This window comes from Peromyscus maniculatus, chromosome 19 (genome assembly GCF_049852395.1).
Source record: "Peromyscus maniculatus bairdii isolate BWxNUB_F1_BW_parent chromosome 19, HU_Pman_BW_mat_3.1, whole genome shotgun sequence".
NCBI lineage: Eukaryota > Metazoa > Chordata > Mammalia > Rodentia > Cricetidae > Peromyscus > Peromyscus maniculatus.
Genome location: NC_134870.1, coordinates 16,082,544 through 16,095,252, shown reverse-complemented (window position 1 = coordinate 16,095,252; position 12,709 = coordinate 16,082,544). Strand labels below are relative to the sequence as shown.

The window sequence follows — 12,709 nt, the reverse complement described above, 5'->3', positions numbered from 1 at the left end:
GGCGCCGAGGAGGGAGGCGCTCCGGCAGCGGAGACCGAGCTGGGGTGTGTGGGGAGATGTTCGCCGGGACAAGCCGATGGAAGCGGTGCCGTAGAGAGGGCAGTGGGGACAGGAGATGAGAAGAAAGGAGGAATGGGAGCAAATGGGGCTGGAGGTTTTGGATCTAGAGACTTGAAAGATTGGGATAGGGAGAGCTGCTCCGGGCAAGCCCAGAAAATTGAGCTGACTAGTGGGCGCTCAGCTGGCCCGGGATCTGGGGTGCTGTCCATCGCCGTGGTGCTGAAAACACTACAGGAATTGCCCTCTTCCTCTGTGTGGGCCAGAAGAGCAAGAGTGCGACCGTCTAAAAGGGAGAGGGGTAACAAATTCAAAGAGATATTTTTATTTTGCTATCAATTTAACAGTAAACTATCCCTAGCGAGATGTGTACCTCAGTAGTCTGGTTGTGGTGTGACTACTGGGAAGGGTATGTTTTGGATATTTGGAAGGAGTGATAAAAACCCAAGGCAAGAATTAGCAAGGAAAGAACCATCCCCTGGGTGGAGTGAGGGGTCTAGGAAAACTGAACAATCCCCTTCCCCAGTGAGGCTGAGATTTGGGGAAGAATATATGCATACAAGAGATGCATTTGGAAAGGTAAACCTTAATGTATCCCAAACTCACCATACAGGGAGCTCCCTAGCATATTATTTCTCCCTAGAAGCAATCACTGCTAGTGAGTGTCTGGGGAAGGTGGGGACAGAATAATCAGAGAATTAAAACCTAACAACTTTTTAGGAAAGTGGTCATGGGATTGTCTGCAGCCTGCCTGTTTTCTCCTTGTTTTATTATCTTCAAGGCAGAGCCCCAAACGAGTTCAGTTGTAGAATGTGTGTGGGTGGCTGGTGGGTGACGAAATTAGCCCAGTGCTCTGCTCCCTAACAGTAATGTATAGGATGTGCACCAGGGATTAATCGGTGCTGGAGCTATGTGGGCAAGTTAAATGCTTTCTGAGAGAGATTGATGGCCAGGCAGGGAAGGAGTACGGGCTAAGGAAGTTGTAGGGATGTATGGACGTTCGGTTTTAATAAACAGCAGTGTGGAGAGCCACAGAAGATGCTGTGTTAGAGCTGGTGGTTTTGAAGATGAAAACGCGCACACGTACACCCACCCCCACACAGAGAGCAGCCTTGTCTTTGGCCACAAATGGGCTATGAACAGAGCTGATCCTCCGGCACATTAGGTGCAGAGCGCAGAGCTGAGTGGTTCTCTAAGCAGCAGAGCTTCTCACTACCACAGCCACCCTCACTCCCCAGCCCTCCCTTCATGCGAATACTAAACAGAGCTCCAAAGTCTTCCTAGTTGGAGTCCCAGAGAGCAGTTTTTATTGGCTTTAGCATCTTCCAGCTTGCCTGCTGAGGAGTAAATCTTAAAGTTAATGGCACATTGAGTAGCACAAAAAAACACAGCAGAATGGAAATATACTAGATTTGGTGGGGTGGGGTGAGGGTGGGGGCTGTCATGGAGAGAGAAAACAACCTTTATCCAATATGGAGAAAAATGTCTGTTCAGAAAAGAGATTGAAGGGGGAAGGGGAAAGCAGGCTTCAAAATAATATTTGGAAAAAGAAATACTTTCTTTTCCCCTCCCTCCGGAGGCAACCACGTCTTTGTAGTTTTTCCCTTTCCAATCAAGCTCCCTAGAAGCTAATCAAGGTTTGTATAAAACCTTTGTCATTCTAATAGGTCCTCGGTTTTAAAAATAGTAATAATAGAATTTTAACAGCATGGAGGAGGGAGGCTGCCCATCTTAACAATCAGCTCTTGTAGTAATTTAAGATTTCAAAGTTTTAAAAGATCAGAACCCACTAGAAGCAAAAGACAGTGGTGGGGAGCTGGATGTTCTGTGGGCTCTGCACTGGATCACCTTATCGCTTTTCTGTTTCCAGTGCAGATAAACTTTAACATTATTCCATGCTTTCTTCTCAGCAGTCCCTTGCTGATACCACCACTTGGTTTCCAGTGTAATTTGAACTCTCCCATATCATAGTAGAGAATTTCTATCATTTGAATCAGGAAGCTACAGAAGGTTTGGTGCACATGCACACGTGTGAATACACATGCACACAGAGAGACGTGTGTGTGTGTGTGTGTGTGTGTGTGTGTGTGTGTGTGTGTGTGTGTGATGTACAAGCTTTTGCAGGATTCCTAAGATAGGCAAAACTTCATCTCCCAAATAATTCTTCTTGCAAACTGGCTCAGTCTGTGACAGGCAGGACTGCTGGCCCTGGCATACTGGGTGTCATTGTCACCTCCTGCCTTTCATAATTTGGGCATACATTTTCCCTTAAGTTCCTTCTGATTTTTAGGAGTCAGGGTTGGGCGGCCACATCCCCAACAATACTGAGAAGCCCTCAGAGAGCTGAATCAATGTAAGCATTTCTAAAAGCTGGTTTATTCAGTCCTAGTAGAGTTTGAACTCCTACTTCACTGATGCTGTCTGATTTATTAGCTAACCCTGATAAAATAAGCCTCTGGCCACCTAAAAAAATTACTTGCTTGCCATTGGTGATTAATTGCTCTTAACTAAAAAAGCATGATGAGACTTGAAAAAGGAAGGCTGCATTTGGCTTCTACATCTTCCCAATCTCTAAACTGACAATGTGAGGCTAGGGATGGAACCATGCCTTTGTTAAGCCTGGTTTCAGGGCATATGAGTGCTCAACTTCTAATGAACTATACTGGGATATAATTGAGAGACCTAACAAGACACTGTCCTCCAGTGTGGGGACATGTGTACACTATTAGTTCCTAAAAATCAGTTTAAAAAAAAAAAAACACTAAATGATATGCATGAGGTTTCAGGTGGGTATTCATTTCTTGGCCACCTGCCATCTCAGGTGACTATAAAAGGGAGGAGTTCCAAGGGTTAATGGAATACCTGCCATGCGTACAGTGCACCTTAAAAGGCAATTACTCCAGCTGAATTGGGAGTCCGTGGAGGAGGGAGTAGGTGGGTGTTGTGGATCATCCCACCCCCCTTTTCCAGAAAAGGCTGTTGGACTGGGAAGCAGCAAATAGCAGCTGTGGAATGGGATAATTACTGTAAAGGTAAATTTACCCCCTAGAGACCAGGAAGCAATTGGTGGGAAGGGGTCTGTGTGGAAGGCAGAGAGAGAAAAAAAGGCCAAATCAAAATCCAAGAAACAATATGCACAGAACAAAATCCACTGTAATGCAAACTCCCGCTAACTAGAACCTTCTCTTCTCCCCAATTCAAAGCACTTTTGAAAAGACTGTTTTTTCAGACTCCAAAGAGAAAGACATTGTAGTATTGATCAAACAAGAGAGAGACCAATTCCCGGGATAGCAGCAGAAATGAGCCGAGGGCCAATTTCGCCCTGTTTTGTAGAATTTTTCTTCCCTGAAAAAGGGAATAGGTCACCCACTAGTCTACTTCTTTCCTTTCTCATTTTTCTTTTACTTCTCTTCTTTTTGTTTCCTGGAGAACAGAAATGGTGACTAAAGGTACATAAATACACACACATATCCATGCCTGTACACACACACACACACACACACACACACACACACACACACACACACCACTGCATCACACATGAATACACCAGAAATCCATTCATAACTTTGGTCATGTCTAGCAAATAGGAGGCAGCAAAGACTGAGTTACTGGGATACATAAAGACTAGTGCTCTCTGGATAGCCATATTATAATGCATTATCTTTGAAGTCATTTAAGTCCAACTTAAGTGGTATTTAGTATAATATTTATGAATTAATGTAATCTAAACATAGGATTGTCCCCAAAGGTTTAAACTGCCTTTACTACTGATGTGCGCTTGTTCTGGAAGCCTGCAATGCATTTTAATCTAAACAGCTAAGTCCCCATCAGAGTCCCTCTTATTATCTGGTCAGAACAGCTCTGTGCCTGGGTCACTACTCTGTGTGGAGATTTTTCAGCTACTGCAGGGTCAAAAATCTACTCTTGTGACATTCTGGGATTCACTAGAGTAGGGGATTTCAAACCCAGGAGCAACTACTGTGGGGGCAGCAGCCTCCGATAACCTCACACTCCATGCAGAAAAGGGTGGAGACTAAACAACAAATTCTTCTGTGGATTCAGCTTCCAGGGGGGCATCATTTTAATATATCTTCACTATCAATTGCACAACCTCTAATTTCAGCTGCACCTAGGTAGGAAGCATCTGAAGCCCCTTGATTTGGAATGTAAGTGGGAGGAAGAAGAGAGATAGAGGTTATAGTTAATGTTTTGGTAATCTGTAACCATCTTCGTAAAATTACATTTCATGTTCTAGTTTGAAGACACAACTGTTTTTCAGAACATCAAATTTCCACCTCTTGATTTCAACCAAAATGGCTTTTTTTTTAATTGCTGTGCTTAGAGGTGAATTAAAACTGCGAGGCACTATCTGGTTTCCATTTTCAAATGAATCTAAGAGAGAAAAACTGAGTATCAGCGTGCGTTGTCAGCTCAATGAAGATGAACTTTTTTTAATTACTTTGAAAAATAAAAAGTCAGTTTTGTCCAGGAAAAAAAGACTGGCTGAGTGACTGGTTACACAATACAACTACTAAAAGAAAAATTTACCTTGTCAGAGATAGGAAAAATAGGATAAGAAAAAAGAAAACGAGAAAAAATACTCTTAATTTTACACACACACACACACACACACACACACACACACACACACACGAGCAGTAGAAATCATTTAGAGACTAAAGCATGTCAAAGCAACATTAACCATTTAAGTGTCTCCAAATTCCAGATATCAGTGTGTCCTATTTAAAAGCAAAGAAGAAAATAATGGGATGACTGGTTTATTTAAAAGGTTATCTATTCTTTGAGTATAATTTTATTTATCTTTAAAACGGATGTTGTGTGAATCAGCACACATAGGCAAATTAGCATGCACATATGCCCAAATGTTCATCCATGTACAAGAATTATTAACTGCATTCAACATATATGAAAAGCAGGACTGGCCTAAATTTAATTCCGGTTCAACAGGGAGTTACTTCCATGTCCCCCCGGCCCAATCTGCAATACCAATTCCAGGTTATAGTGAAAGAATCTCCTTGAAGTTTCCTTTACTCCCTCCTCCAGGTGCCCTGGATTTGTGACTTCTCAAGCACCAAACAAAATAAAACCAAAGATTTTCTTTAATGAAGCCATAGCTTGAAAACAATTAGAAAAAAAAATGCACACTAAGGTAATCACTCCGTGAACAGTCATTGAGAAGTTCTCAGAGTTTATTTTTATAAGAGCTGATTCCAGGGACATTTCTGATATCACATCACCATTACTATTATTAGTATCACCACCCTCATTGTTCTGGAAGATAAATCAGGGTGGGAGGGAACACCTAGGAAGACAGCCAAGACCCCACCTCATTAGTTAAGAAAATAACTGGTTCCAACTTTGCCTAAGACAGACTTAGAGAAAACACTACAAAGCACACAACTTCCATGTCCCTAGAAAAGGGTCAGTCTCCAGTTTGACCAAGAATAATGATCTCAGCTGAGAAGGGTTTGGGGTGGAGTGACTATGGAATAAAGAATACAAAAGTGACCGAGGCCCAACACTGCAGTCAGAAATCTTTAAAAAGCAGCATGATAGGGTCCAAATGCCAGGCGGAAGCCGGGTGTACTATATGACAGTGCTGGAGATCCAAGTGGCTTCTGAACTTGCAAGGGAATCCCATGTGACATGCAAAGAGAGGAGCCAGAGGGTGTGAAAACCAGTGTGCTTCTGAGTACCAGAGTGTGGGGAGCAGGAAGATGCTGCGGCCTGTGTGGGTATTTTGTGAACATGTGGGTGCTGTGTGAATGTGTGTGTGTGTGTGTGTGTGTGTGTGTGTGTGTGTGTGTGTGTGTTTTGCAGGCATATATACATGTATGCATAGAAAAAGGGATGGCAGAGACAAGTGCCATGGAGATAATATGAAGGGAAGTTTCATCACACAGGGCTATATACAACATCTGGATAAAGGTAGTGGAGAAAAGGAAAGAAACTGGAGAGAAGGGCTGTCCCCGTTGTTATATACATCGTCCCCCTCAGAATTCGTGGCTTGGATTTGTCAGCACCCAGGTTGCAGTGTGGAGGTGTGCTTCTTTTTATCTGGCTGGTTTTTCTACTTAAAAGTCCAAGTTTGGAAGAGAATCCCATCATCGTCCCCCACCCATCATTCTTTTGAAGTCTGGCCTCCTTCTGTTCACCCATTGACTCATTTTAGAAATGACCTTCCATCTAGGATGTGAGAAGCCAGCCACAGAGCCCAGCTCTCCACAGGACTGAGCTCCCCACCCACTGCTTCCCTACCCCACAAACTGCCCCTGGCATCCCAGCCTACTTTTTTTGTCATGTTTACACACACACACACACACACACACACACACACACACACACACACACACACACACACACACGCTCCTTGACAAGTTCAGATTCCTAACAGGCCCTCTGAGCTCTGTGCTGCCTTCTCTCTAAATGCAAGCAGGGTGTGGCAGACACCCCGTTGCCCTCCTTTTGAGTGCTTTATAACAAGGAAGCCCATTCTCTCTCCCCACTACTTCTTTTATTTTTTTTTCTAGTCTTTTAAATGCATGGCTTCTCCAAGAATGACAGGAAGCATTCTATCCTATCCAATCACTTCTGAGGCTAGACCAGTAATCGCCCTTCCCTCCTGGCTCAGCTGTGGCCCCTTCATGGTCCACTGCCTTTCCTCTCCCTCTTCTCCTCATCCTTGATACTAAGGAAGCCTGCCCAACCCCAAATGGGGCCCGAGGAAGGAGGCAGGTGCTTCTTCCTCCACATAAGGGTGGAGCTGCAAATGCTAGGACAGACGATCATAGAGGAGCCAAAGTTCTCATCTCCCGCTCTTGATAAACTCAGAAACCAGGGCTGTCGCCCGTGGGATTCCCACATGGTCTGGTGTCCTTGTAGGTGATTGTAGCAGGCTGTGGCTACGGCACTGTACCCATCCAGGAGCCCCTGAGAACTTGCTGAGTGGAAATAGAGGAGGCTCTTACAGGAAGTCTATCAACTCAGAAATCCCTCTGCTTTCTGAGTCGTTCAAGAGTAGATGTTTTCAGGATTATGCATTCACGGGGTTTCTCCCCTTCCACTTGATCCGAATTTGCCTTCTCTTATCCTTGTTGTATCTCCTCTCCAGCACGAGCTGATTGAGGCTCTAAAACAGCGATTCCCAGCAGCTCAGCTCAAGAGCAGTTCCTGTGTGGCATCTGCGAGAATAAATAAATGGGTGCCCTCATGGAGAGAGACATGGTCCTAGTTCTGTGAATACCAAAAATAGTGATCAAACTCAGGAAGAAAAAATTGATAATGAGCTGGCTTGCAACAAGGGTTTAATTGAGAGCAACTTTGGAAGGCTGGCTCTGGACAGCCCTGCATAAACTGACTGCGATGCTACTTTATTGCAGTACACCCTGCTTTAATTAATTATCACCTTTGTTAAGAGAGGCCACAGATCAAAGGTTTCTACACACTTAACAGATCTCACTACCACCTCACCCATGCATTAGGCTGCCCTACCACCTGCTAGTGAGGTCAGCAAGCTCCTCTCTCTCTCTCTCTCTCTCTCTCTCTCTCTCTCTCTCTCTCTCTCTCTCTCTCTCTCTCTCTCTCTGTGTGTGTGTGTGTGTGAGACTGTTGATTTCCTCCTCTTTTTATGAAAAAAAAAAAAACAGTTCTCTGCACGGTTGTCCATCCTAGGATGGGAAGTGTGATTGGTGATGCTGGCTGAGGGCTTGGGGCTGTCTTTCCACGTTGTTTCTAAAATTACACAACTAAGATTCATTTCACCTATGAATCTATGTGGTAGAAAAATAGAAGCCATAGAAACAGGGATATCAGAAGATGTGTGTGTGTGTGTGTGTGTGTGTGTGTGTGTGTGTGTGTGTGTGTGTGTACATGTACAAGCCATGGTACACCACCATATAAATATTACAGGATCAATACCTTTCCCATCCTCTGCCCACACCTCTTAACTTCCCCCTCCCATCTCTTGAGCACCTGTGCCTCTGTCATATTTCACGCTGAGAAATGTGCACAACTGAAGCATGCGTAGATGATACTGTATCCAACCATGTTGTTTAGATCCAGTTATGGAGGCCGGGTGCCCAGTGAAGGACAGCCTCAGCACAGGGTGGATGATACGTGGACAAACCACTCCTCAGGATATAACAGGAACCTCACTCTCCAGTGTCCTGCAGACCTGCAAAATGACAGGTGACTTAGCTGAAATCAGCCCTTGGTGTTGTTCTGAACAGATTTGAATGCCATACGTGGCTGTTTATTCATTCTTCTAATTTAACGATGCAGTCACACCTAATTAATCCATGTCTGGTTTATTCCTATGCTGTATCTGAAGATCCAGAGGATTTCTCTAACTAACCAGCTTCTTTGCACAGGGACAAGTGAAGGGGGACCCCTACAAGGGGGTATTTAGCGTTGGGACCACTGTAGAGCCAGCTGGTAAAGATATGATCTCTGACACCTCCCCATCCATGCAGGTAGGCCTGACAAAAGGTCCAGAGACATACAGGAGTGAGGTCCGGGCACCTAGGTACACATGCATACACATACACCCAAAGCATGCCTTCAACACAGAACTCCAGCACCCATTCCCTTCCAGAAGGCAGAAGGCTGGACCACGGCGTGGAGTCAGCAAGGTCTGCTAGCTTGCCAAGCATTCTTCTGACCGGGGAATTGGTGCAGAGGATTGAGAGGCTGAGCTGAGTCAGCCTCCCTGCTTCTGTCCTTAAGAAAGTAGAGCCAGATGAATTATTATGGCCTGTTCACAGATAAAGAAACCAAGTCAGGAGCTGGAGAAATGGCTCAGCCGTTAAAGGCTAGGCTCACAACCAAAAGTATAAGAAACCAAGTCAGGGAGGAAGCATTCTGCTCAAGTCCAGCTTGTAAAATGGCCTTCGATGTAACTTTCAGTGGCTGGTTCTGGCTATACAGATCTCAGTGAATGCCATCTCTCACCTGGCAGGTAAACTAAGAGAATGAGGCATCAACCTAGTAATATCCTTATAAAGTCAAATCTTCTCTCGCAAGTCCTAGGAGACAAGAGGCATCCAAAGATCAAACACGACATCACAGTGTATTTGTAGGGACTGTCTGATTCTGCTACCTCCCTATAATGCTCTAATTGACTATTTGATCAGCTCTAAAAGGGCTGGTGTTCAACACACACACACACAATCTCAAGCATATGTACACAGATGTCTTCTTGCAAATAACATCCATCCTACCCTCCCCATCTTATCCAATGTAGGTGGATTCTCACAGGTGCTTGAAATAGAACACACACATTGAAGAGTGTATATTCCCTTCCTGTAACGGGCTTATCAATACCTTTTAAAGAAATGTGACAGCCAGCTCAGAGTGATTCAGTTGTGTGGACAAAGGTTAGCATATAGATATCCATTATTAATAATATCAATATCTTGGTTGACCAATATAACCAGAAACAGTATCATGCTGCTGCTGATGGGGGAGGCCAGGAGGACTCCACAACAAAAGCAGGAAATTACTCCCATGTAAAATTAATCATATTGACTGGTTCTAAGAATATCCAGGGAGGTGACGATGTTGAGAGCGCTTGTGTGGTGGGAGAGGAGACCTTGCTCCCAGAGGCTTCATAAACTCCTGGGATGAGCCCAGAGGGGATGGAGACATCCCTGGGTAACTGTTAAGAGCACTCCCTCTTCTGCCCTCTGCTTTCCAGCAGGGTGAAGTAGAGGAGAAGTGTCCTCTGGACAGGAAAAGAAAGAAATAAGATCCCCTAACCTTTATTGTCCAACATATCCATATCTTTCTATAAAGTCAATACTTGGCTTGACTTGGTCTCACCGGATGAGGCAGGAGGAACACCCTTGTTCCTCCTGCATGCGTGTGTGAAGAGGCCTATCTCCAAGGAAGAAGGGTGAGTTGGAGCAGTGTCCCCAGTTGACAGAGTAGAGAACTGGGCCCTGGAGATGCCAGGGTACACATCAGAGCTTGGAGGTGTCCTGGAGGAAAATTGTTTGGATTAGTCTCCCGGGTGCATTCTTGGGACCAGAGGCTCAAGCATTTCTGTATGCATCGATCATGGTGAGATGAGAATGTTGGAATCTGGAAAGCTAGCTCCCACTGAGGCTCACCTCTACTTGCAGCAAGAGATGGAAGAAAAGGTCAGGCTTCCTTCACCTTAGCATTCCTTTGGAGTTTGCCCAAACTTTTTACTCCTCTGCCCAAAGAAGCCCTGGCTCGCTCTTGTGGTCCTTGGATGCCCTACAAGTGTTTACAGGAAGGAGAGGAGAGAGACTCCATGTTGTTCCACCAGCCAAAACTTAAAAGACTCATCTGCTCATTCCTTATTTTTTTTTTCTATTCTCAAAGTGTACAAGACTGCTTGGAAGGAGTCTGCCTTCACACCCAGGCCTGTGGCAGAACAAAGATAATTGAGAGAGATCCTGGGAGGAGCAGGGGCATGCCTGAGGTTGGGAAGGAAGGCAAGATACAGCTATCACTGTCTCTGATTGGGTGGGGAGAGAGGTGTCTCTTGAAGAAGGTACTTCTGCTCAGTTCCCGGCAGACCAGACCCATCAGATCCCGAGCGTATTTGCTCCCCACAGATAGGAAGCCGCCAAGTGGCATGTTGTTCTACACCCCGTTCAGCAGAGGGTCTCAGTACCCATATTAACCACTGCAGCTCCCTCCATAGTGTTCGTCAACCAGCCTTCTGGCGAAGCACCACTCAGGTCTTAGAGCTTGAGTCTGGCTCCCAAAGTCGTCTCAAAAGGTGAGAGAGAAAGGTGGGTCCTAGTCCCAGAGTTTAGTTCTCCCCAGACATGCCCCTGTCCCCTCCTCAGCCAGAAGTCAAAGGTGTGAGCAGCTTGAGAGAGAGCAGCAGCAGCAGGCATCAAAGCCTGACCTCCGCCTTAGACCCTCTGCGGCAGAGTGGGGAGGAATGCCCAAACTGTGGAGGAGGTCTCATCTCCTCTGGCTGTCGCCTGCCCTCTGACGGTGAGAAAAAGAATTCACACACCTCTGACGGCCCCTCACAATTGAGCGACCTTCCACAGTCCAGTCACCCAGGAACTACTAATGACCCCACTGCTAAGGCAGCTCCCGCGCCGTTAAGGGTGAGGGCTGGATCTCCCTTTCCGGGGTGGATGACAGGATCCAGGGTCACTTTCCTCTCTTGGCACATCAGGTCTGTGTCTGAGGCACCAACTGAACAAGGGCACACAAAATAACCAGAAAGTATATCATTTCTCAACATATGTGAGCTTTGGTTCGTTTCAAAGCTAAAAAAGGATAGTCTGGTTTAGTACAGTACTGATTCTTAATCCTATATGATAAGGAGGTCCCTTTCGCTGGAGGAAGAACCAAAATCTTGTCTGTACTTAGGGCCTGACATGGTTTGACTCCAAACTGTCACCATCATCCGTGACTTCTGCAAAGCGATATCCAAATAGTCCCGGTGGAGGCTCACATCAGCCCAGCACGTCTCGTGTTCAAGTCTGAATCCAGAAAGGATGGGTTAGGGATTGATTTACATACCCACCAGCCACCAGATTCTGAGCAGCACCGGAAGTCTGGCTCACTGGAGCTGCAGAGGCACTGGGCGAGAGATCTGCCTCTGGCTTGTGGTCAAGGCTTTAGTTTCTTTTCTGATCTTAAGTAACTAATAATCCTTTTATTGAAAAAGTAAGAATTTGCTCAGTACTGTCGCCTTTACTGCTGCAGTAAGCTAAACATTTCATTTATTTCAGAGTTGATTCCACCAAAATTCTGTTGGGCAAGCTTGAAAATCCCCTGGAATAAGGAATGGGGAGGAGGGTGAAGCTGGACCAGGGCAACTGAGCTGGCCCCTTAGGGAGGGGGAGCAGTAGGTGAATGGATTTTGTCTCCATTAGGGAAAGGTGTGTGCTTAGGCTGAGAGGTAACTACTGGATGGATGGACAGTGATGTACTCTGGGCAGGGACTGTTCTTCCAAATGGCTGGCCATCCCGACACCCTGCCAGTCCAGGGACCCTCAGTGAATCAAGTAAGATGCTAGGCCAAGCAGACAGGCTGTACCCCAGGACTGGAGCCAGACTGCCTCTCCTATGGGAGTGACGCCCTGTCCTCATGCTTCCTCCCTGGCCTTGGCTTGTTTCTCTTTTAGTTTCTCAAGTTTCTCCGCCAAACATTAACTTCTATTGTTCTGACCTTGTCTCAGCTGAGCCAGTGATTTAGGAGGACTGGTCACAGCAGAGGCCAGACAACCAGGAGGAGAGTGGTCCCTAGATCAGCAGGGAGCAGAAGAGTGTCACAGATGCAACCACGATGTCTCTCAGGTGTCCTGACCCTTCCCACACTCACCTCCACAACTCCACAGCATACACAAACAGCTTCTAAAAAAAAAGTGTAGGGGGGGGGAAGATGCCTGTGGGGAGGTATAACCTGGCCCACCACTGGGAAGTCCCTGGGTCTGGTGGGATGACACAATCCATTCTGGGTGAGGCACACGTTCACATCAAGACAGTTTCTCTGAATGTCATGACCTGAACTCAGAAGACGGGGACCCATGCTCACCACCACAAAAATAGCAATGAGTATAATAATGGTTACTCCACAAACATAAAGCCTCCCAAAGAAAATGCCTTGGATAAGAAATTCCTCAATATGAGG

The 12,709-nt window shown here is 45.8% G+C and overlaps 1 protein-coding gene across 32 annotated transcripts in view; it reads left to right on the top strand.

The window, feature by feature from the left end:
* Positions 1-12,709, top strand: part of Celf4 (CUGBP Elav-like family member 4) — a 287,070-nt gene that overhangs the window by 862 nt on the left and 273,499 nt on the right. The window lies entirely within an intron of this gene.